Source organism: Phalangium opilio, unplaced genomic scaffold (assembly GCF_054372755.1).
Source record: "Phalangium opilio isolate 3A_F unplaced genomic scaffold, DU_Popi_V2 ptg001170l_1, whole genome shotgun sequence".
NCBI lineage: Eukaryota > Metazoa > Arthropoda > Arachnida > Opiliones > Phalangiidae > Phalangium > Phalangium opilio.
The window spans coordinates 8,903,036-8,923,725 of record NW_028324255.1 but is presented as its reverse complement, the minus strand read 5'-3'; the positions used below and the strand labels follow the sequence as shown (position 1 = coordinate 8,923,725).

Genomic DNA, 20,690 nt, shown 5'->3' with positions numbered 1-20,690 from the left:
GAGTCGCCCGAACAGGGACGCGAACCCTGGACCGTTAGGTTGAAGGCTTAACGCTCTACCGACTGAGCGATCCGGGCTGAAACGATATGAACTCCCGTAATAATTGGGATTAGAATTTAAATAATTTTACTGGAAATTAAGTGATCTGAAGTTTAAATTACTGATGATTCTTTAAAAACAGAGTCGCCCAAACAGGGACTGGAACCCTTAACCGTTAGGTTAAAAGCCTAACGCTCTACCGACTGAGCTATCCGGGCTCAAGCGAGGTGAATTCCCGTAAAAATTGGAATTAGAATTTACATAAATTTATTGAAAGTGAAATGATCTGAAGTTCAAATGTTTATGAATGTTCAAAAAACGAATCGCCCGAACAGGGACTCGAACCCTGGACCGTTAGCTTAAAAGCCTAACGCTCTACCGACTGAGATATCCGGGCTGAAACGATATGAACTCCCGTAATAATTGGGATTAGAATTTAAATAATTTTACTGGAAATTAAGTGATCTAAAGTTTAAAATATTGATGATTCTTTAAAAACAGAGTCGCCCAAACAGGGACTCGAACTCTTAACCGTTAGGTTAAAAGCCTAACGCTCTACCGACTGAGCTATCCGCGCTCAAGCGAGGTGAACTCCCGTAATAATTGGAATTAGAATTTACATAAATTTATTGAAAGTGAAACGATCTGAAGTTTAAATTATTGACGATTCTTCAAAAACAGAGTCGCCCGAACAGGGACTCGAACCCTTAACCGTTAGGTTAAAAGCCTAACGCTCTACCGACTGAGCTATCCGCGCTCAAGCGAGGTGAACTCCCGTAATAATTGGAATTAAATTTACATAAATTTATTGAAAGTGAAACGATCTGAAGTTTAAATTATTGATGATTCTTTAAAAACAGAATCGTCCGATCAGGGACTCGAACCCTGGGCCGTTAGGTTAAAAGCCTAACGCTCTACCGACTGAGCTATCCGGGCTAAAGCGAGGTGAACTCCCGTAATAATTGGAATTAGAATTTACATAATTTTACTCCAAGAGAAATGATATGAAGTTCAAATTTTTATGAATGTTCAAAAAGTGAATCGCCCGAACAGGTACTCGAACCCTGGACCGTTAGGTTAAAAGCCTAACACTCTACCGACTGAGCTATCCGGCCTTAAACGAAATGAACTCCCGTAATAATTGGGATTAGAATTTAAATAATTTTACTGCAAATTAAGTGATCTGAAGTTTAAATTATTGATGATTCTTTAAAAACAGAGTCGCCCAAACAGGGATTCGAACCCTTAACCGTTACGTTAAAAGCCTAACGCTCTACCGACTGAGCTATCCGGGCTCAAGCGAGGTGAACTCCCGTAAAAATTGGAATTAGAATTTTCATAAATTTATTGAAAGGTAAACGATCTGAAGTTTAAATTATTGATGATTCTTTAAAAACAGAATTGTCCGATCAGGGACTCGAACCCTGGACCGTTAGGTTACAAGCCTAACGCTCTACCGACTGACCTATCCGGGCTCAAGCGAGGTGAACTCCCGTAATTATTGGGATTAGAATTTTCATAAATTTATTGAAAGTGAAACGATCTGAAGTTTAAATTATTGATGATTCTTCAAAAACAGAGTCGCCCGAACAGGGACTCGAACCCTGGACCGTTAGGTTGAAGGCTTAACACTCTACCGACTGCGCTATCCGGGCTGAAACGAAATGAACTCCCGTAATAATTAGGATTAGAATTTAAATTATTTTACTGGAAATTAAATGATCTGAGGTTTAAATTATTGATGATTCTTCAAAAACAGAGTCGCACGAACAGGGACGCGAACCCTTAACCGTTAGGTTAAAAGCCTAACGCTCTACCGACTGAGCTATCCGCGCTCAAGCGAGGTGAACTCCCGTAATAATTGGAATTAAATTTACATAAATTTATTGAAAGTGAAACGATCTGAAGTTTAAATTATTGATGATTCTTTAAAAACAGAATCGTCCGATCAGGGACTCGAACCCTGGGCCGTTAGGTTAAAAGCCTAACGCTCTACCGACTGAGCTATCCGGGCTAAAGCGAGGTGAACTCCCGTAATAATTGGAATTAGAATTTACATAATTTTACTCCAAGAGAAATGATATGAAGTTCAAATTTTTATGAATGTTCAAAAAGTGAATCGCCCGAACAGGTACTCGAACCCTGGACCGTTAGGTTAAAAGCCTAACACTCTACCGACTGAGCTATCCGGCCTTAAACGAAATGAACTCCCGTAATAATTGGGATTAGAATTTAAATAATTTTACTGCAAATTAAGTGATCTGAAGTTTAAATTATTGATGATTCTTTAAAAACAGAGTCGCCCAAACAGGGACTCGAACCCTTAACCCTTAGGTTAAAAGCCTAACGCTCTACCGACTGAGCTATCCGCGCTCAAGCGAGGTGAACTCCCGTAATAATTGGAATTAGAATTTACATAAATTTATTGAAAGTGAAACGATCTGAAGTTTAAATTATTGATGATTCTTCAAAAACAGAGTCGCCCGAACAGGGACTCGAACCCTGGACCGTTAGGTTGAAGGCTTAACGCTCTACCGACTGCGCTATCCGGGCTGGAACGAAATGAACTCCCGTAATAATTAGGATTAGAATTTAAATTATTTTACTGGAAATTAAATGATCTGAGGTTTAAATTATTGATGATTCTTCAAAAACAGAGTCGCCCGAACAGGGACGCGAACCCTGGACCGTTACGTTGAAGGCTTAACGCTCTACCGACTGAGCGATCCGGGCTGAAACGACATGAACTCCCGTAATAATTGGGATTAGAATTAAAATAAATTTACTGGAAATTAAGTGATCTGAAGTTTAAATTATTGATAATTCTTTAAAGAGAGAGTCGCCCAAACAGGGACTCGAACCCTTAACCGTTAGGTTAAAAGCCTAACGCTCTACCGACTGAGCTATCCGGGCTCAAGCGAGTTGAACTCCCGTAAAAATTGGAATTAGAATTTACATAAATTTATTGAAAGTGAAATGATCTGAAGTTCAAATGTTTATGAATGTTCAAAAAACGAATCGCCCGAACAGGGACTCGAACCCTGGACCGTTTACTTAAAAGCCTAACGCTCTACCGACTGAGCTATCCGGGCTGAAACGATATGAACTCCCGTAATAATTGGGATTAGAATTTAAATAATTTTACTGGAAATTAAGTGATCTGAAGTTTAAATTATTGATGATTCTTCAAAAACAGAGTCGCCCGAACAGGGACTCGAACCCTGGACCGTTAGGTTGAAGGCTTAACGCTCTACCGACTGAGCTATCCGGGCTGAAACGAAATGAACTCCCGTAATAATTAGGATTAGAATTTAAATTATTTTACTGGAAATTAAATGATCTGAAGTTTAAATTATTGATGATTCTTCAAAAACAGAGTCGCCCGAACAGGGAAGCGAACCCTGGACCGTTACGTTGAAGGCTTAACGCTCTACCGACTGAGCGATCTGGGCTGAAACGACATGAACTCCCGTAATAATTGGGATTAGAATTTAAATAGTTTTACTGGAAATTAAGTGATCTGAAGTTTAAGTTATTGATGATTCTTTAAAAACAGAGTCGCCCAAACAGGGACTCGAACCCTTAACCGTTAGGTTAAAAGCCTAACGCTCTACCGACTGAGCTATCCGGGCTCAAGCGAGGTGAACTCCCGTAAAAATTGGAATTAGAATTTACATAAATTTATTGAAAGTGAAATGATCTGAAGTTTAAATGTTTATGAATGTTCAAAAAACGAATCGCCCGAACAGGGACTAGAACTCTGGACCGTTAGGTTACAAGCCTAACGCTCTACCGACTGAGCTATCCGGGCTCAAGCGAGGTGAACTCCCGTAATAATTGGAATTAGAATTTACATAATTTTACTCCAAGAGAAATGATATGAAGTTCAAATTTTTATGAATGTTCAAAAAGTGAATCGCCCGAACAGGTACTCGAACCCTGGACCGTTAGGTTAAAAGCCTAACACTCTACCGACTGAGCTATCCGGCCTGAAACGAAATGAACTCCCGTAATAATTGGGATTAGAATTTAAATAATTTTACTGGAAATTAAGTGATCTGAAGTTTAAATTATTGACGATTCTTCAAAAACAGAGTCGCCCGAACAGGGACTGGAACCCTGGACCGTTAGGTTGAAGGCTTAACGCTCTACCGACTGAGCTATCCGGGCTGAAACGAAATGAACTCCCGTAATAATTAGGATTAGAATTTTAATTATTTTTACTGGAAATTAAATGATCTGAAGTTTAAATTATTGATGATTCTTCAAAAACAGAGTCGCCCGAACAGGGGCGCGAACCCTGGACCGTTAGGTTGAAGGCTTAACGCTCTACCGACTGAGCGATCCGGGCTGAAACGACATGAACTCCCGTAATAATTGGGATTAGAATTTAAATAATTTAACTGGAAATTAAGTGATCTGAAGTTTAAATTATTGATGATTCTTTAAAAACAGAGTCGCCCAAACAGGGACTCGAACCCTTAACCGTTAGGTTAAAAGCCTAACGCTCTACCGACTGAGCTATCCGGGCTCAAGCGAGGTGAACTCCCGTAAAAATTGGAATTAGAATTTACATAAATTTATTGAAAGGTAAACGATCTGAAGTTTAAATTATTGATGATTCTTTAAAAACAGAATCGTCCGATCAGGGACTCGAACCCTGGGCCGTTAGGTTAAAAGCCTAACGCTCTACCGACTGAGCTATCCGGGCTAAAGCGAGGTGAACTCCCGTAATAATTGGAATTAGAATTTACATAATTTTACTCCAAGAGAAATGATATGAAGTTCAAATTTTTATGAATGTTCAAAAAGTGAATCGCCCGAACAGGTACTCGAACCCTGGACCGTTAGGTTAAAAGCCTAACACTCTACCGACTGAGCTATCCGGCCTTAAACGAAATGAACTCCCGTAATAATTGGGATTAGAATTTAAATAATTTTACTGCAAATTAAGTGATCTGAAGTTTAAATTATTGATGATTCTTTAAAAACAGAGTCGCCCAAACAGGGATTCGAACCCTTAACCGTTACGTTAAAAGCCTAACGCTCTACCGACTGAGCTATCCGGGCTCAAGCGAGGTGAACTCCCGTAAAAATTGGAATTAGAATTTTCATAAATTTATTGAAAGGTAAACGATCTGAAGTTTAAATTATTGATGATTCTTTAAAAACAGAATTGTCCGATCAGGGACTCGAACCCTGGACCGTTAGGTTACAAGCCTAACGCTCTACCGACTGACCTATCCGGGCTCAAGCGAGGTGAACTCCCGTAATTATTGGGATTAGAATTTTCATAAATTTATTGAAAGTGAAACGATCTGAAGTTTAAATTATTGATGATTCTTCAAAAACAGAGTCGCCCGAACAGGGACTCGAACCCTGGACCGTTAGGTTGAAGGCTTAACACTCTACCGACTGCGCTATCCGGGCTGAAACGAAATGAACTCCCGTAATAATTAGGATTAGAATTTAAATTATTTTACTGGAAATTAAATGATCTGAGGTTTAAATTATTGATGATTCTTCAAAAACAGAGTCGCACGAACAGGGACGCGAACCCTGGACCGTTAGGTTGAAGGCTTAACGCTCTACCGACTGAGCGATCCGGGCTGAAACGACATGAACTCCCGTAATAATTGGGATTAGAATTTAAATAATTTTACTGGAAATTAAGTGATCTGAAGTTTAAATTATTGATAATTCTTTAAAAAGAGAGTCGCCCAAACTGGGACTCGAACCCTTAACCGTTAGGTTAAAAGCCTAACGCTCTACCGACTGAGCTATCCGGGCTCAAGCTAGGTGAACTCCCGTAATAATTAGGATTAGAATTTAAATTATTTTACTGGAAATTAAATGATCTGAGGTTTAAATTATTGATGATTCTTCAAAAACAGAGTCGCCCGAACAGGGACGCGAACCCTGGACCGTTAGGTTGAAGGCTTAACGCTCTACCGACAGAGCGATCCGGGCTGAAACGACATGAACTCCCGTAATAATTGGGATTAGAATTTAAATAATTTTACTGGAAATTAAGTGATCTGAAGTTTAAATTATTGATAATTCTTTAAAAAGAGAGTCGCCCAAACAGGGACTCGAACCCTTAACCGTTAGGTTAAAAGAATAACGCTCTACCGACTGAGCTATCCGGGCTCAAGCGAGGTGAACTCCCGTAAAAATTGGAATTAGAATTTACATAAATTTATTGAAAGTGAAATTATCTGAAGTTCAAATGTTTATGAATGTTCAAAAAACGAATCGCCCGAACAGGGACTCGAACCCTGGACCGTTTACTTAAAAGCCTAACGCTCTACCGACTGAGCTATCCGCGATGAAACGATATGAACTCCCGTAATAATTGGGATTAGAATTTAAATAATTTTACTGGAAATTAAGTGATCTGAAGTTTAAATTATTGATGATTCTTCAAAAACAGAGTCGCCCGAACAGGGACTCGAATCCTGGACCGTTAGGTTGAAGGCTTAACGCTCTACCGACTGAGCTATCCGGGCTGAAACGAAATGAACTCCCGTAATAATTAGGATTAGAATTTAAATTATTTTACTGGAAATTAAATGATCTGAAGTTTAAATTATTGATGATTCTTCAAAAACAGAGTCGCCCGAACAGGGAAGCTAACCCTGGACCGTTACGTTGAAGGCTTAACGCTCTACCGACTGAGCGATCTGGGCTGAAACGACATGAACTCCCGTAATAATTGGGATTAGAATTTAAATAATTTTACTGGAAATTAAGTGATCTGAAGTTTAAATTATTGATAATTCTTTAAAAACAGAGTCGCCCAAACAGGGACTCGAACCCTTAACCGTTAGGTTAAAAGCCTAACGCTCTACCGACTGAGCTATCCGGGCTCAAGCTAGGTGAACTCCCGTAATAATTAGGATTAGAATTTAAATTATTTTACTGGAAATTAAATGATCTGAGGTTTAAATTATTGATGATTCTTCAAAAACAGAGTCGCCCGAACAGGGAAGCTAACCCTGGACCGTTACGTTGAAGGCTTAACGCTCTACCGACTGAGCGATCTGGGCTGAAACGACATGAACTCCCGTAATAATTGGGATTAGAATTTAAATAATTTTACTGGAAATTAAGTGATCTAAAGTTTAAAATATTGATGATTCTTTAAAAACAGAGTCGCCCAAACAGGGACTCGAACCCTTAACCGTTAGGTTAAAAGCCTAACGCTCTACCGACTGAACTATCCGCGCTCAAGCGAGGTGAACTCCCGTAATAATTGGAATGAGAATTTACATAAATTTATTGAAAGTGAAACGATCTGAAGTTTAAATTATTGATGATTCTTCAAAAACAGAGTCGCCCGAACAGGGACTCGAACCCTGGACCGTTAGGTTGAAGGCTTAACGCTCTACCGACTGCGCTATCCGGGCTGAAACGAAATGAACTCCCGTAATAATTAGGATTAGAATTTAAATTATTTTACTGGAAATTAAATGATCTGAGGTTTAAATTATTGATGATTCTTCAAAAACAGAGTCGCCCGAACAGGGACGCGAACCCTGGACCGTTAGGTTGAAGGCTTAACGCTCTACCGACTGAGCGATCCGGGCTGAAACGACATGAACTCCCGTAATAATTGGGATTAGAATTTAAATAATTTTACTGGAAATTAAGTGATCTGAAGTTTAAATTATTGATAATTCTTTAAAAACAGAGTCGCCCAAACAGGGACTCGAACCCTTAACCGTTAGGTTAAAAGCCTAACGCTCTACCGACTGAGCTATCCGGGCTCAAGCTAGGTGAACTCCCGTAATAATTAGGATTAGAATTTAAATTATTTTACTGGAAATTAAATGATCTGAGGTTTAAATTATTGATGATTCTTCAAAAACAGAGTCGCCCGAACAGGGACGCGAACCCTGGACCGTTAGGTTGAAGGCTTAACGCTCTACCGACAGAGCGATCCGGGCTGAAACGACATGAACTCCCGTAATAATTGGGATTAGAATTTAAATAATTTTACTGGAAATTAAGTGATCTGAAGTTTAAATTATTGATAATTCTTTAAAAAGAGAGTCGCCCAAACAGGGACTCGAACCCTTAACCGATAGGTTAAAAGCCTAACGCTCTACCGACTGAGCTATCCGGGCTCAAGCGAGGTGAACTCCCGTAAAAATTGGAATTAGAATTTACATAAATTTTTTGAAAGTGAAACGATCTGAAGTTTAAATTATTGATGATTCTTCAAAAACAGAGTCGCCCGAACAGGGACTCGAACCCTGGACCGTTAGGTTGAAGGCTTAACGCTCTACCGACTGAGCGATCCGGGCTGAAACGACATGAACTCCCGTAATAATTGGGATTAGAATTTAAATAATTTTACTGGAAATTAAGTGATCTGAAGTTTAAATTATTGATGATTCTTTAAAAACAGAGTAGCCCAAACAGGGACTCGAACCTTTAACCGTTAGGTTAAAAGCCTAACGCTCTACCGACTGAGCGATCCGGGCTGAAACGACATGAACTCCCGTAATAATTGGGATTAGAATTTAAATAATTTTACTGGAAATTAAGTGATCTGAAGTTTAAATTACTGATGATTCTTTAAAAACAGAGTCGCCCAAACAGGGACTCGAACCCTTAACCGTTAGGTTAAAAGCCTAACGCTCTACAGACTGAGCTATCCGGGCTCAAGCGAGGTGAACTCCCGTAAAAATTGGAAATAGAATTTACATAAATTTATTGAAAGTGAAATGATCTGAAGTTCAAATGTTTATGAATGTTCAAAAAACGAATCGCCCGAACAGGGACTCGAACCCTGGACCCCTAGCTTAAAAGCCTAACGCTCTACCGACTGAGCTATCCGGTCTGAAACGATATGAACTCCCGTAATAATTGGGATTAGAATTTAAATAATTTTACTGGAAATTAAGTGATCTAAAGTTTAAAATATTGATGATTCTTTAAAAACAGAGTCGCCCAAACAGGGACTCGAACCCTTAACCGTTAGGTTAAAAGCCTAACGCTCTACCGACTGAACTATCCGCGCTCAAGCGAGGTGAACTCCCGTAATAATTGGAATGAGAATTTACATAAATTTATTGAAAGTGAAACGATCTGAAGTTTAAATTATTGATGATTCTTCAAAAACAGAGTCGCCCGAACAGGGACTCGAACCCTGGACCGTTAGGTTGAAGGCTTAACGCTCTACCGACTGCGCTATCCGGGCTGAAACGAAATGAACTCCCGTAATAATTAGGATTAGAATTTAAATTATTTTACTGGAAATTAAATGATCTGAGGTTTAAATTATTGATGATTCTTCAAAAACAGAGTCGCCCGAACAGGGACGCGAACCCTGGACCGTTAGGTTGAAGGCTTAACGCTCTACCGACTGAGCGATCCGGGCTGAAACGACATGAACTCCCGTAATAATTGGGATTAGAATTTAAATAATTTTACTGGAAATTAAGTGATCTGAAGTTTAAATTATTGATAATTCTTTAAAAACAGAGTCGCCCAAACAGGGACTCGAACCCTTAACCGTTAGGTTAAAAGCCTAACGCTCTACCGACTGAGCTATCCGGGCTCAAGCTAGGTGAACTCCCGTAATAATTAGGATTAGAATTTAAATTATTTTACTGGAAATTAAATGATCTGAGGTTTAAATTATTGATGATTCTTCAAAAACAGAGTCGCCCGAACATTGACGCGAACCCTGGACCGTTAGGTTGAAGGCTTAACGCTCTACCGACAGAGCGATCCGGGCTGAAACGACATGAACTCCCGTAATAATTGGGATTAGAATTTAAATAATTTTACTGGAAATTAAGTGATCTGAAGTTTAAATTATTGATAATTCTTTAAAAAGAGAGTCGCCCAAACAGGGACTCGAACCCTTAACCGTTAGGTTAAAAGCCTAACGCTCTACCGACTGAGCTATCCGGGCTCAAGCGAGGTGAACTCCCGTAAAAATTGGAATTAGAATTTACATAAATTTATTGAAAGTGAAATTATCTGAAGTTCAAATGTTTATGAATGTTCAAAAAACGAATCGCCCGAACAGGGACTCGAACCCTGGACCGTTTACTTAAAAGCCTAACGCTCTACCGACTGAGCTATCCGGGATGAAACGATATGAACTCCCGTAATAATTGGGATTAGAATTTAAATAATTTTACTGGAAATTAAGTGATCTGAAGTTTAAATTATTGATGATTCTTCAAAAACAGAGTCGCCCGAACAGGGACTCGAATCCTGGACCGTTAGGTTGAAGGCTTAACGCTCTACCGACTGAGCTATCCAGGCTGAAACGAAATGAACTCCCGTAATAATTAGGATTAGAATTTAAATTATTTTACTGGAAATTAAATGATCTGAAGTTTAAATTATTGATGATTCTTCAAAAACAGAGTCGCCCGAACAGGGAAGCTAACCCTGGACCGTTACGTTGAAGGCTTAACGCTCTACCGACTGAGCGATCTGGGCTGAAACGACATGAACTCCCGTAATAATTGGGATTAGAATTTAAATAATTTTACTGGAAATTAAGTGATCTGAAGTTTAAGTTATTGATGATTCTTTAAAAGCAGAGTCGCCCAAACAGGGACTCGAACCCTTAACCGTTAGGTTAAAAGCCTAACGCTCTACCGACTGAGCTATCCGGGCTCAAGCGAGGTGAACTCCCGTAATAATTAGGATTAGAATTTAAATTATTTTACTGGAAATTAAATGATCTGAGGTTTAAATTATTGATGATTCTTCAAAAACAGAGTCGCCCGAACAGGGACGCGAACCCTGGACCGTTAGGTTGAAGGCTTAACGCTCTACCGACAGAGCGATCCGGGCTGAAACGACACGAACTCCCGTAATAATTGGGATTAGAATTTAAATAATTTTACTGGAAATTAAGTGATCTGAAGTTTAAATTATTGATAATTCTTTAAAAAGAGAGTCGCCCAAACAGGGACTCGAACCCTTAACCGATAGGTTAAAAGCCTAACGCTCAACCGACTGAGCTATCCGGGCTCAAGCGAGGTGAACTCCCGTAAAAATTGGAATTAGAATTTACATAAATTTTTTGAAAGTGAAACGATCTGAAGTTTAAATTATTGATGATTCTTCAAAAACAGAGTCGCCCGAACAGGGACTCGAACCCTGGACCGTTAGGTTGAAGGCTTAACGCTCTACCGACTGAGCGATCCGGGCTGAAACGACATGAATTCCCGTAATAATTGGGATTAGAATTTAAATAATTTTACTGGAAATTAAGTGATCTGAAGTTTAAATTATTGATGATTCTTTAAAAACAGAGTAGCCCAAACAGGGACTCGAACCTTTAACCGTTAGGTTAAAAGCCTAACGCTCTACCGACTGAGCGATCCGGGCTGAAACGACATGAACTCCCGTAATAATTGGGATTAGAATTTAAATAATTTTACTGGAAATTAAGTGATCTGAAGTTTAAATTACTGATGATTCTTTAAAAACAGAGTCGCCCAAACAGGGACTCGAACCCTTAACCGTTAGGTTAAAAGCCTAACGCTCTACAGACTGAGCTATCCGGGCTCAAGCGAGGTGAACTCCCGTAAAAATTGGAAATAGAATTTACATAAATTTATTGAAAGTGAAATGATCTGAAGTTCAAATGTTTATGAATGTTCAAAAAACGAATCGCCCGAACAGGGACTCGAACCCTGGACCCCTAGCTTAAAAGCCTAACGCTCTACCGACTGAGCTATCCGGTCTGAAACGATATGAACTCCCGTAATAATTGGGATTAGAATTTAAATAATTTTACTGGAAATTAAGTGATCTAAAGTTTAAAATATTGTTGATTCTTTAAAAACAGAGTCGCCCAAACAGGGACTCGAACCCTTAACCGTTAGGTTAAAAGCCTAACGCTCTACCGACTGAACTATCCGCGCTCAAGCGAGGTGAACTCCCGTAATAATTGGAATGAGAATTTACATAAATTTATTGAAAGTGAAACGATCTGAAGTTTAAATTATTGATGATTCTTCAAAAACAGAGTCGCCCGAACAGGGACTCGAACCCTGGACCGTTAGGTTGAAGGCTTAACGCTCTACCGACTGCGCTATCCGGGCTGAAACGAAATGAACTCCCGTAATAATTAGGATTAGAATTTAAATAATTTTACTGGAAATTAAATGATCTGAGGTTTAAATTATTGATGATTCTTCAAAAACAGAGTCGCCCGAACAGGGACGCGAACCCTGGACCGTTAGGTTGAAGGCTTAACGCTCTACCGACTGAGCGATCCGGGCTGAAACGACATGAACTCCCGTAATAATTGGGATTAGAATTTAAATAATTTTACTGGAAATTAAGTGATCTGAAGTTTAAATTATTGATAATTCTTTAAAAACAGAGTCGCCCAAACAGGGACTCGAACCCTTAACCGTTAGGTTAAAAGCCTAACGCTCTACCGACTGAGCTATCCGTTCTCAAGCTAGGTGAACTCCCGTAATAATTAGGATTAGAATTTAAATTATTTTACTGGAAATTAAATGATCTGAGGTTTAAATTATTGATGATTCTTCAAAAACAGAGTCGCCCGAACAGGGACGCGAACCCTGGACCGTTAGGTTGAAGGCTTAACGCTCTACCGACAGAGCGATCCGGGCTGAAACGACATGAACTCCCGTAATAATTGGGATTAGAATTTAAATAATTTTACTGGAAATTAAGTGATCTGAAGTTTAAATTATTGATAATTCTTTAAAAAGAGAGTCGCCCAAACAGGGACTCGAACCCTTAACCGTTAGGTTAAAAGCCTAACGCTCTACCGACTGAGCTATCCGGGCTCAAGCGAGGTGAACTCCCGTAAAAATTGGAATTAGAATATACATAAATTTATTGAAAGTGAAATTATCTGAAGTTCAAATGTTTATGAATGTTCAAAAAACGAATCGCCCGAACAGGGACTCGAACCCTGGACCGTTTACTTAAAAGCCTAACGCTCTACCGACTGAGCTATCCGGGATGAAACGATATGAACTCCCGTAATAATTGGGATTAGAATTTAAATAATTTTACTGGAAATTAAGTGATCTGAAGTTTAAATTATTGATGATTCTTCAAAAACAGAGTCGCCCGAACAGGGACTCGAATCCTGGACCGTTAGGTTGAAGGCTTAACGCTCTACCGACTGAGCTATCCGGGCTGAAACGAAATGAACTCCCGTAATAATTAGGATTAGAATTTAAATTATTTTACTGGAAATTAAATGATCTGAAGTTTAAATTATTGATGATTCTTCAAAAACAGAGTCGCCCGAACAGGGAAGCTAACCCTGGACCGTTACGTTGAAGGCTTAACGCTCTACCGACTGAGCGATCTGGGCTGAAACGACATGAACTCCCGTAATAATTGGGATTAGAATTTAAATAATTTTACTGGAAATTAAGTGATCTGAAGTTTAAGTTATTGATGATTCTTTAAAAGCAGAGTCGCCCAAACAGGGACTCGAACCCTTAACCGTTAGGTTAAAAGCCTAACGCTCTACCGACTGAGCTATCCGGGCTCAAGCGAGGTGAACTCCCGTAATAATTAGGATTAGAATTTAAATTATTTTACTGGAAATTAAATGATCTGAGGTTTAAATTATTGATGATTCTTCAAAAACAGAGTCGCCCGAACAGGGACGCGAACCCTGGACCGTTAGGTTGAAGGCTTAACGCTCTACCGACAGAGCGATCCGGGCTGAAACGACATGAACTCCCGTAATAATTGGGATTAGAATTTAAATAATTTTACTGGAAATTAAGTGATCTGAAGTTTAAATTATTGATAATTCTTTAAAAAGAGAGTCGCCCAAACAGGGACTCGAACCCTTAACCGATAGGTTAAAAGCCTAACGCTCAACCGACTGAGCTATCCGGGCTCAAGCGAGGTGAACTCCCGTAAAAATTGGAATTAGAATTTACATAAATTTTTTGAAAGTGAAACGATCTGAAGTTTAAATTATTGATGATTCTTCAAAAACAGAGTCGCCCGAACAGGGACTCGAACCCTGGACCGTTAGGTTGAAGGCTTAACGCTCTACCGACTGAGCGATCCGGGCTGAAACGACATGAACTCCCGTAATAATTGGGATTAGAATTTAAATAATTTTACTGGAAATTAAGTGATCTGAAGTTTAAATTATTGATGATTCTTTAAAAACAGAGTCGCCCAAACAGGGACTCGAACCTTTAACCGTTAGGTTAAAAGCCTAACGCTCTACCGACTGAGCGATCCGGGCTGAAACGACATGAACTCCCGTAATAATTGGGATTAGAATTTAAATAATTTTACTGGAAATTAAGTGATCTGAAGTTTAAATTACTGATGATTCTTTAAAAACAGAGTCGCCCACACAGGGACTCGAACCCTTAACCGTTTGGTTAAAAGCCTAACGCTCTACAGACTGAGCTATCCGGGCTCAAGCGAGGTGAACTCCCGTAAAAATTGGAAATAGAATTTACATAAATTTATTGAAAGTGAAATGATCTGAAGTTCAAATGTTTATGAATGTTCAAAAAACGAATCGCCCGAACAGGGACTCGAACCCTGGACCCCTAGCTTAAAAGCCTAACGCTCTACCGACTGAGCTATCCGGTCTGAAACGATATGAACTCCCGTAATAATTGGGATTAGAATTTAAATAATTTTACTGGAAATTAAGTGATCTAAAGTTTAAAATATTGATGATTCTTTAAAAACAGAGTCGCCCAAACAGGGACTCGAACCCTTAACCGTTAGGTTAAAAGCCTAACGCTCTACCGACTGAACTATCCGCGCTCAAGCGAGGTGAACTCCCGTAATAATTGGAATGAGAATTTACATAAATTTATTGAAAGTGAAACGATCTGAAGTTTAAATTATTGATGATTCTTCAAAAACAGAGTCGCCCGAACAGGGACGCGAACCCTGGACCGTTAGGTTGAAGGCTTAACGCTCTACCGACAGAGCGATCCGGGCTGAAACGACATGAACTCCCGTAATAATTGGGATTAGAATTTAAATAATTTTACTGGAAATTAAGTGATCTGAAGTTTAAATTATTGATAATTCTTTAAAAAGAGAGTCGCCCAAACAGGGACTCGAACCCTTAACCGTTAGGTTAAAAGCCTAACGCTCTACCGACTGAGCTATCCGGGCTCAAGCGAGGTGAACTCCCGTAAAAATTGGAATTAGAATTTACATAAATTTATTGAAAGTGAAATTATCTGAAGTTCAAATGTTTATGAATGTTCAAAAAACGAATCGCCCGAACAGGGACTCGAACCCTGGACCGTTTACTTAAAAGCCTAACGCTCTACCGACTGAGCTATCCGGGATGAAACGATATGAACTCCCGTAATAATTGGGATTAGAATTTAAATAATTTTACTGGAAATTAAGTGATCTGAAGTTTAAATTATTGATGATTCTTCAAAAACAGAGTCGCCCGAACAGGGACTCGAATCCTGGACCGTTAGGTTGAAGGCTTAACGCTCTACCGACTGAGCTATCCGGGCTGAAACGAAATGAACTCCCGTAATAATTAGGATTAGAATTTAAATTATTTTACTGGAAATTAAATGATCTGAAGTTTAAATTATTGATGATTCTTCAAAAACAGAGTCGCCCGAACAGGGAAGCTAACCCTGGACCGTTACGTTGAAGGCTTAACGCTCTACCGACTGAGCGATCTGGGCTGAAACGACATGAACTCCCGTAATAATTGGGATTAGAATTTAAATAATTTTACTGGAAATTAAGTGATCTGAAGTTTAAGTTATTGATGATTCTTTAAAAGCAGAGTCGCCCAAACAGGGACTCGAACCCTTAACCGTTAGGTTAAAAGCCTAACGCTCTACCGACTGAGCTATCCGGGCTCAAGCGAGGTGAACTCCCGTAATATTTAGGATTAGAATTTAAATTATTTTACTGGAAATTAAATGATCTGAGGTTTAAATTATTGATGATTCTTCAAAAACAGAGTCGCCCGAACAGGGACGCGAACCCTGGACCGTTAGGTTGAAGGCTTAACGCTCTACCGACAGAGCGATCCGGGCTGAAACGACATGAACTCCCGTAATAATTGGGATTAGAATTTAAATAATTTTACTGGAAATTAAGTGATCTGAAGTTTAAATTATTGATAATTCTTTAAAAAGAGAGTCGCCCAAACAGGGACTCGAACCCTTAACCGATAGGTTAAAAGCCTAACGCTCAACCGACTGAGCTATCCGGGCTCAAGCGAGGTGAACTCCCGTAAAAATTGGAATTAGAATTTACATAAATTTTTTGAAAGTGAAACGATCTGAAGTTTAAATTATTGATGATTCTTCAAAAACAGAGTCGCCCGAACAGGGACTCGAACCCTGGACCGTTAGGTTGAAGGCTTAACGCTCTACCGACTGAGCGATCCGGGCTGAAACGACATGAACTCCCGTAATAATTGGGATTAGAATTTAAATAATTTTACTGGAAATTAAGTGATCTGAAGTTTAAATTATTGATGATTCTTTAAAAACAGAGTCGCCCAAACAGGGACTCGAACCTTTAACCGTTAGGTTAAAAGCCTAACGCTCTACCGACTGAGCGATCCGGGCTGAAACGACATGAACTCCCGTAATAATTGGGATTAGAATTTAAATAATTTTACTGGAAATTAAGTGATCTGAAGTTTAAATTACTGATGATTCTTTAAAAACAGAGTCGCCCAAACAGGGACTCGAACCCTTAACCGTTAGGTTAAAAGCCTAACGCTCTACAGACTGAGCTATCCGGGCTCAAGCGAGGTGAACTCCCGTAAAAATTGGAAATAGAATTTACATAAATTTATTGAAAGTGAAATGATCTGAAGTTCAAATGTTTATGAATGTTCAAAAAACGAATCGCCCGAACAGGGACTCGAACCCTGGACCCCTAGCTTAAAAGCCTAACGCTCTACCGACTGAGCTATCCGGTCTGAAACGATATGAACTCCCGTAATAATTGGGATTAGAATTTAAATAATTTTACTGGAAATTAAGTGATCTAAAGTTTAAAATATTGATGATTCTTTAAAAACAGAGTCGCCCAAACAGGGACTTGAACCCTTAACCGTTAGGTTAAAAGCCTAACGCTCTACCGACTGAACTATCCGCGCTCAAGCGAGGTGAACTCCCGTAATAATTGGAATGAGAATTTACATAAATTTATTGAAAGTGAAACGATCTGAAGTTTAAATTATTGATGATTCTTCAAAAACAGAGTCGCCCGAACAGGGACTCGAACCCTGGACCGTTAGGTTGAAGGCTTAACGCTCTACCGACTGCGCTATCCGGGCTGAAACGAAATGAACTCCCGTAATAATTAGGATTAGAATTTAAATTATTTTACTGGAAATTAAATGATCTGAGGTTTAAATTATTGATGATTCTTCAAAAACAGAGTCGCCCGAACAGGGACGCGAACCCTGGACCGTTAGGTTGAAGGCTTAACGCTCTACCGACTGAGCGATCCGGGCTGAAACGACATGAACTCCCGTAATAATTGGGATTAGAATTTAAATAATTTTTCTGGAAATTAAGTGATCTGAAGTTTAAATTATTGATAATTCTTTAAAAACAGAGTCGCCCAAACAGGGACTCGAACCCTTAACCGTTAGGTTAAAAGCCTAACGCTCTACCGACTGAGCTATCCGGGCTCAAGCGAGGTGAACTAACGTAAAAATTGGAATTAGAATTTACATAAATTTATTGAAAGGTAAACGATCTGAAGTTTAAATTATTGATGATTCTTTAAAAACAGAATCGTCCGATCAGGGACTCGAACCCTGGACCGTTAGGTTACAAGCCTAACGCTCTACCGACTGAGCTATCCGGGCTCAAGCGAGGTGAACTCCCGTAAAAATTGGAATTAGAATTTACATAAATTTATTGAAAGGTAAACGATCTGAAGTTTAAATTATTGATGATTCTTTAAAAACAGAGTCGCCCGAACAGGGGCGCGAACCCTGGACCGTTAGGTTGAAGGCTTAACGCTCTACCGACTGAGCGATCCGGGCTGAAACGACATGAACTCCCGTAATAATTGGGATTAGAATTTAAATAATTTTACTGGAAATTAAGTGATCTGAAGTTTAAATTATTGATGATTCTTTAAAAACAGAGTCGCCCAAACAGGGACTCGAACCCTTAACCGTTAGGTTAAAAGCCTAACGCTCTACCGACTGAGCTATCCGGGCTCAAGCGAGGTGAACTCCCGTAAAAATTAGAATTAGAATTTACATAAATTTTTTGAAAGTGAAACGATCTGAAGTTTAAATTATTGATGATTCTTCAAAAACAGAGTCGCCCGAACAGGGACTCGAACCCTGGACCGTTAGGTTGAAGGCTTAACGCTCTACCGACTGCGCTATCCGGGCTGAAACGAAATGAACTCCCGAAATAATTAGGATTAGAATTTAAATTATTTTACTGGAAATTAAATGATCTGAGGTTTAAATTATTGATGATTCTTCAAAAACAGAGTCGCCCGAACAGGGACGCGAACCCTGGACAGTTAGGTTGAAGGCTTAACGCTCTACCGACTGAGCGATCCGGGCTGAAACGACATGAACTCCCGTAATAATTGGGATTAGAATTTAAATAATTTTACTGGAAATTAAGTGATCTGAAGTTTAAATTATTGATAATTCTTTAAAAACAGAGTCGCCCAAACAGGGACTCGAACCCTTAACCGTTAGGTTAAAAGCCTAACGCTCTACCGACTGAGCTATCCGGGCTCAAACGAGGTGAACTCCCGTAAAAATTGGAATTAGAATTTACATAAATTTATTGAAAGGTAAACGATCTGAAGTTTAAATTATTGATGATTCTTTAAAAACAGAATCGTCCGATCAGGGACTCGAACCCTGGACCGTTAGGTTACAAGCCTAACGCTCTACCGACTGAGCTATCCGGGCTCAAGCGAGGTGAACTCCCGTAAAAATTGGAATTAGAATTTACATAAATTTATTGAAAGGTAAACGATCTGAAGTTTAAATTATTGATGATTCTTTAAAAACAGAGTCGCCCGAACAGGGGCGCGAACCCTGGACCGTTAGGTTGAAGGCTTAACGCTCTACCGACTGAGCGATCCGGGCTGAAACGACATGAACTCCCGTAATAATTGGGATTAGAATTTAAATAATTTTACTGGAAATTAAGTGATCTGAAGTTTAAATTATTGATGATTCTTTAAAAACAGAGTCGCCCAAACAGGGACTCGAACCCTTAACCGTTAGGTTAAAAGCCTAACGCTCTACCGACTGAGCTATCCGGGCTCAAGCGAGGTGAACTCCCGTAAAAATTGGAATTAGAATTTACATAAATTTTTTGAAAGTGAAACGATCTGAAGTTTAAATTATTGATGATTCTTCAAAAACAGAGTCGCCCGAACAGGGACTCGAACCCTGGACCGTTAGGTTGAAGGCTTAACGCTCTACCGACTGCGCTATCCGGGCTGAAACGAAATGAACTCCCGTAATAATTAGGATTAGAATTTAAATTATTTTACTGGAAATTAAATGATCTGAGGTTTAAATTATTGATGATTCTTCAAAAACAGAGTCGCCCGAACAGGGACGCGAACCCTGGACAGTTAGGTTGAAGGCTTAACGCTCTACCGACTGAGCGATCCGGGCTGAAACGACATGAACTCCCGTAATAATTGGGATTAGAATTTAAATAATTTTACTGGAAATTAAGTGATCTGAAGTTTAAATTATTGATAATTCTTTAAAAACAGAGTCGCCCAAACAGGGACTCGAACCCTTAACCGTTAGGTTAAAAGCCTAACGCTCTACCGACTGAGCTATCCGGGCTCAAGCGAGGTGAACTCCCGTAAAAATTGGAATTAGAATTTACATAAATTTATTGAAAGGTAAACGATCTGAAGTTTAAATTATTGATGATTCTTTAAAAACAGAATCGTCCGATCAGGGACTCGAACCCTGGACCGTTAGGTTACAAGCCTAACGCTCTACCGACTGAGCTATCCGGGCTCAAGCGAGGTGAACTCCCGTAAAAATTGGAATTAGAATTTACATAAATTTATTGAAAGGTAAACGATCTGAAGTTTAAATTATTGATGATTCTTTAAAAACAGAGTCGCCCGAACAGGGGCGCGAACCCTGGACCGTTAGGTTGAAGGCTTAACGCTCTACCGACTGAGCGATCCGGGCTGAAACGACATGAACTCCCGTAATAATTGGGATTAGAATTTAAATAATTTTACTGGAAATTAAGTGATCTGAAGTTTAAATTATTGATGATTCTTTAAAAACAGAGTCGCCCAAACAGGGACTCGAACCTTTAACCGTTAGGTTAAAAGCCTAACGCTCTACCGACTGAGCGATCCGGGCTGAAACGACATGAACTCCCGTAATAATTGGGATTAGAATTTAAATAATTTTACTGGAAATTAAGTGATCTGAAGTTTAAATTACTGATGATTCTTTAAAAACAGAGTCGCCCAAACAGGGACTCGAACCCTTAACCGTTAGGTTAAAAGCCTAACGCTCTACAGACTGAGCTATCCGGGCTCAAGCGAGGTGAACTCCCGTAAAAATTGGAATTAGAATTTACATAAATTTATTGAAAGTGAAATGATCTGAAGTTCAAATGTTTATGAATGTTCAAAAAACGAATCGC

At 39.3% G+C, this 20,690-nt stretch overlaps 43 non-coding genes across 43 annotated transcripts; all 43 read right to left on the bottom strand.

Moving 5' to 3' along the window:
- Positions 1 to 902: 902 nt before the first annotated feature.
- TRNAK-UUU (transfer RNA lysine (anticodon UUU)) lies at positions 903 to 975 on the bottom strand. The gene has a single exon. It is a non-coding gene; the product is annotated as a tRNA-Lys (tRNA).
- Positions 976 to 1,441: 466 nt separating this feature from the next.
- Positions 1,442 to 1,514, bottom strand: TRNAT-UGU (transfer RNA threonine (anticodon UGU)). The gene has a single exon. It is a non-coding gene; the product is annotated as a tRNA-Thr (tRNA).
- A 466-nt stretch (positions 1,515 to 1,980) lies between these two features.
- On the bottom strand, positions 1,981 to 2,053 carry TRNAK-UUU (transfer RNA lysine (anticodon UUU)). Its single transcript has one exon. It is a non-coding gene; the product is annotated as a tRNA-Lys (tRNA).
- A 466-nt stretch (positions 2,054 to 2,519) lies between these two features.
- On the bottom strand, positions 2,520 to 2,592 carry TRNAE-UUC (transfer RNA glutamic acid (anticodon UUC)). The gene has a single exon. It is a non-coding gene; the product is annotated as a tRNA-Glu (tRNA).
- A 287-nt stretch (positions 2,593 to 2,879) lies between these two features.
- TRNAK-UUU (transfer RNA lysine (anticodon UUU)) lies at positions 2,880 to 2,952 on the bottom strand. The gene has a single exon. It is a non-coding gene; the product is annotated as a tRNA-Lys (tRNA).
- Positions 2,953 to 3,238: 286 nt separating this feature from the next.
- On the bottom strand, positions 3,239 to 3,311 carry TRNAE-UUC (transfer RNA glutamic acid (anticodon UUC)). The gene has a single exon. It is a non-coding gene; the product is annotated as a tRNA-Glu (tRNA).
- A 287-nt stretch (positions 3,312 to 3,598) lies between these two features.
- Positions 3,599 to 3,671, bottom strand: TRNAK-UUU (transfer RNA lysine (anticodon UUU)). The gene has a single exon. It is a non-coding gene; the product is annotated as a tRNA-Lys (tRNA).
- A 106-nt stretch (positions 3,672 to 3,777) lies between these two features.
- On the bottom strand, positions 3,778 to 3,850 carry TRNAT-UGU (transfer RNA threonine (anticodon UGU)). The gene has a single exon. It is a non-coding gene; the product is annotated as a tRNA-Thr (tRNA).
- A 286-nt stretch (positions 3,851 to 4,136) lies between these two features.
- Positions 4,137 to 4,209, bottom strand: TRNAE-UUC (transfer RNA glutamic acid (anticodon UUC)). The gene has a single exon. It is a non-coding gene; the product is annotated as a tRNA-Glu (tRNA).
- Positions 4,210 to 4,497: 288 nt separating this feature from the next.
- Positions 4,498 to 4,570, bottom strand: TRNAK-UUU (transfer RNA lysine (anticodon UUU)). Its single transcript has one exon. It is a non-coding gene; the product is annotated as a tRNA-Lys (tRNA).
- Positions 4,571 to 4,677: 107 nt separating this feature from the next.
- On the bottom strand, positions 4,678 to 4,750 carry TRNAK-UUU (transfer RNA lysine (anticodon UUU)). The gene has a single exon. It is a non-coding gene; the product is annotated as a tRNA-Lys (tRNA).
- A 466-nt stretch (positions 4,751 to 5,216) lies between these two features.
- Positions 5,217 to 5,289, bottom strand: TRNAT-UGU (transfer RNA threonine (anticodon UGU)). Its single transcript has one exon. It is a non-coding gene; the product is annotated as a tRNA-Thr (tRNA).
- Positions 5,290 to 6,475: 1,186 nt separating this feature from the next.
- Positions 6,476 to 6,548, bottom strand: TRNAE-UUC (transfer RNA glutamic acid (anticodon UUC)). The gene has a single exon. It is a non-coding gene; the product is annotated as a tRNA-Glu (tRNA).
- Positions 6,549 to 6,835: 287 nt separating this feature from the next.
- TRNAK-UUU (transfer RNA lysine (anticodon UUU)) lies at positions 6,836 to 6,908 on the bottom strand. Its single transcript has one exon. It is a non-coding gene; the product is annotated as a tRNA-Lys (tRNA).
- Positions 6,909 to 7,375: 467 nt separating this feature from the next.
- TRNAE-UUC (transfer RNA glutamic acid (anticodon UUC)) lies at positions 7,376 to 7,448 on the bottom strand. The gene has a single exon. It is a non-coding gene; the product is annotated as a tRNA-Glu (tRNA).
- A 287-nt stretch (positions 7,449 to 7,735) lies between these two features.
- Positions 7,736 to 7,808, bottom strand: TRNAK-UUU (transfer RNA lysine (anticodon UUU)). The gene has a single exon. It is a non-coding gene; the product is annotated as a tRNA-Lys (tRNA).
- A 467-nt stretch (positions 7,809 to 8,275) lies between these two features.
- On the bottom strand, positions 8,276 to 8,348 carry TRNAE-UUC (transfer RNA glutamic acid (anticodon UUC)). Its single transcript has one exon. It is a non-coding gene; the product is annotated as a tRNA-Glu (tRNA).
- Positions 8,349 to 9,174: 826 nt separating this feature from the next.
- On the bottom strand, positions 9,175 to 9,247 carry TRNAE-UUC (transfer RNA glutamic acid (anticodon UUC)). Its single transcript has one exon. It is a non-coding gene; the product is annotated as a tRNA-Glu (tRNA).
- A 287-nt stretch (positions 9,248 to 9,534) lies between these two features.
- Positions 9,535 to 9,607, bottom strand: TRNAK-UUU (transfer RNA lysine (anticodon UUU)). The gene has a single exon. It is a non-coding gene; the product is annotated as a tRNA-Lys (tRNA).
- Positions 9,608 to 9,894: 287 nt separating this feature from the next.
- Positions 9,895 to 9,967, bottom strand: TRNAK-UUU (transfer RNA lysine (anticodon UUU)). Its single transcript has one exon. It is a non-coding gene; the product is annotated as a tRNA-Lys (tRNA).
- Positions 9,968 to 10,253: 286 nt separating this feature from the next.
- On the bottom strand, positions 10,254 to 10,326 carry TRNAE-UUC (transfer RNA glutamic acid (anticodon UUC)). Its single transcript has one exon. It is a non-coding gene; the product is annotated as a tRNA-Glu (tRNA).
- Positions 10,327 to 10,613: 287 nt separating this feature from the next.
- On the bottom strand, positions 10,614 to 10,686 carry TRNAK-UUU (transfer RNA lysine (anticodon UUU)). Its single transcript has one exon. It is a non-coding gene; the product is annotated as a tRNA-Lys (tRNA).
- A 467-nt stretch (positions 10,687 to 11,153) lies between these two features.
- On the bottom strand, positions 11,154 to 11,226 carry TRNAE-UUC (transfer RNA glutamic acid (anticodon UUC)). The gene has a single exon. It is a non-coding gene; the product is annotated as a tRNA-Glu (tRNA).
- An 826-nt stretch (positions 11,227 to 12,052) lies between these two features.
- TRNAE-UUC (transfer RNA glutamic acid (anticodon UUC)) lies at positions 12,053 to 12,125 on the bottom strand. Its single transcript has one exon. It is a non-coding gene; the product is annotated as a tRNA-Glu (tRNA).
- A 647-nt stretch (positions 12,126 to 12,772) lies between these two features.
- On the bottom strand, positions 12,773 to 12,845 carry TRNAK-UUU (transfer RNA lysine (anticodon UUU)). The gene has a single exon. It is a non-coding gene; the product is annotated as a tRNA-Lys (tRNA).
- A 286-nt stretch (positions 12,846 to 13,131) lies between these two features.
- TRNAE-UUC (transfer RNA glutamic acid (anticodon UUC)) lies at positions 13,132 to 13,204 on the bottom strand. The gene has a single exon. It is a non-coding gene; the product is annotated as a tRNA-Glu (tRNA).
- Positions 13,205 to 13,491: 287 nt separating this feature from the next.
- TRNAK-UUU (transfer RNA lysine (anticodon UUU)) lies at positions 13,492 to 13,564 on the bottom strand. Its single transcript has one exon. It is a non-coding gene; the product is annotated as a tRNA-Lys (tRNA).
- Positions 13,565 to 14,031: 467 nt separating this feature from the next.
- TRNAE-UUC (transfer RNA glutamic acid (anticodon UUC)) lies at positions 14,032 to 14,104 on the bottom strand. The gene has a single exon. It is a non-coding gene; the product is annotated as a tRNA-Glu (tRNA).
- Positions 14,105 to 15,110: 1,006 nt separating this feature from the next.
- Positions 15,111 to 15,183, bottom strand: TRNAK-UUU (transfer RNA lysine (anticodon UUU)). The gene has a single exon. It is a non-coding gene; the product is annotated as a tRNA-Lys (tRNA).
- Positions 15,184 to 15,469: 286 nt separating this feature from the next.
- TRNAE-UUC (transfer RNA glutamic acid (anticodon UUC)) lies at positions 15,470 to 15,542 on the bottom strand. The gene has a single exon. It is a non-coding gene; the product is annotated as a tRNA-Glu (tRNA).
- A 287-nt stretch (positions 15,543 to 15,829) lies between these two features.
- Positions 15,830 to 15,902, bottom strand: TRNAK-UUU (transfer RNA lysine (anticodon UUU)). The gene has a single exon. It is a non-coding gene; the product is annotated as a tRNA-Lys (tRNA).
- Positions 15,903 to 16,369: 467 nt separating this feature from the next.
- TRNAE-UUC (transfer RNA glutamic acid (anticodon UUC)) lies at positions 16,370 to 16,442 on the bottom strand. The gene has a single exon. It is a non-coding gene; the product is annotated as a tRNA-Glu (tRNA).
- An 826-nt stretch (positions 16,443 to 17,268) lies between these two features.
- On the bottom strand, positions 17,269 to 17,341 carry TRNAE-UUC (transfer RNA glutamic acid (anticodon UUC)). The gene has a single exon. It is a non-coding gene; the product is annotated as a tRNA-Glu (tRNA).
- A 287-nt stretch (positions 17,342 to 17,628) lies between these two features.
- TRNAK-UUU (transfer RNA lysine (anticodon UUU)) lies at positions 17,629 to 17,701 on the bottom strand. The gene has a single exon. It is a non-coding gene; the product is annotated as a tRNA-Lys (tRNA).
- Positions 17,702 to 17,808: 107 nt separating this feature from the next.
- Positions 17,809 to 17,881, bottom strand: TRNAT-UGU (transfer RNA threonine (anticodon UGU)). The gene has a single exon. It is a non-coding gene; the product is annotated as a tRNA-Thr (tRNA).
- A 287-nt stretch (positions 17,882 to 18,168) lies between these two features.
- Positions 18,169 to 18,241, bottom strand: TRNAK-UUU (transfer RNA lysine (anticodon UUU)). The gene has a single exon. It is a non-coding gene; the product is annotated as a tRNA-Lys (tRNA).
- Positions 18,242 to 18,348: 107 nt separating this feature from the next.
- TRNAE-UUC (transfer RNA glutamic acid (anticodon UUC)) lies at positions 18,349 to 18,421 on the bottom strand. Its single transcript has one exon. It is a non-coding gene; the product is annotated as a tRNA-Glu (tRNA).
- A 287-nt stretch (positions 18,422 to 18,708) lies between these two features.
- On the bottom strand, positions 18,709 to 18,781 carry TRNAK-UUU (transfer RNA lysine (anticodon UUU)). The gene has a single exon. It is a non-coding gene; the product is annotated as a tRNA-Lys (tRNA).
- Positions 18,782 to 18,888: 107 nt separating this feature from the next.
- TRNAT-UGU (transfer RNA threonine (anticodon UGU)) lies at positions 18,889 to 18,961 on the bottom strand. The gene has a single exon. It is a non-coding gene; the product is annotated as a tRNA-Thr (tRNA).
- A 287-nt stretch (positions 18,962 to 19,248) lies between these two features.
- Positions 19,249 to 19,321, bottom strand: TRNAK-UUU (transfer RNA lysine (anticodon UUU)). Its single transcript has one exon. It is a non-coding gene; the product is annotated as a tRNA-Lys (tRNA).
- A 107-nt stretch (positions 19,322 to 19,428) lies between these two features.
- On the bottom strand, positions 19,429 to 19,501 carry TRNAE-UUC (transfer RNA glutamic acid (anticodon UUC)). The gene has a single exon. It is a non-coding gene; the product is annotated as a tRNA-Glu (tRNA).
- Positions 19,502 to 19,788: 287 nt separating this feature from the next.
- On the bottom strand, positions 19,789 to 19,861 carry TRNAK-UUU (transfer RNA lysine (anticodon UUU)). Its single transcript has one exon. It is a non-coding gene; the product is annotated as a tRNA-Lys (tRNA).
- Positions 19,862 to 19,968: 107 nt separating this feature from the next.
- Positions 19,969 to 20,041, bottom strand: TRNAT-UGU (transfer RNA threonine (anticodon UGU)). The gene has a single exon. It is a non-coding gene; the product is annotated as a tRNA-Thr (tRNA).
- Between the last annotated feature and the right edge of the window lie 649 nt (positions 20,042 to 20,690).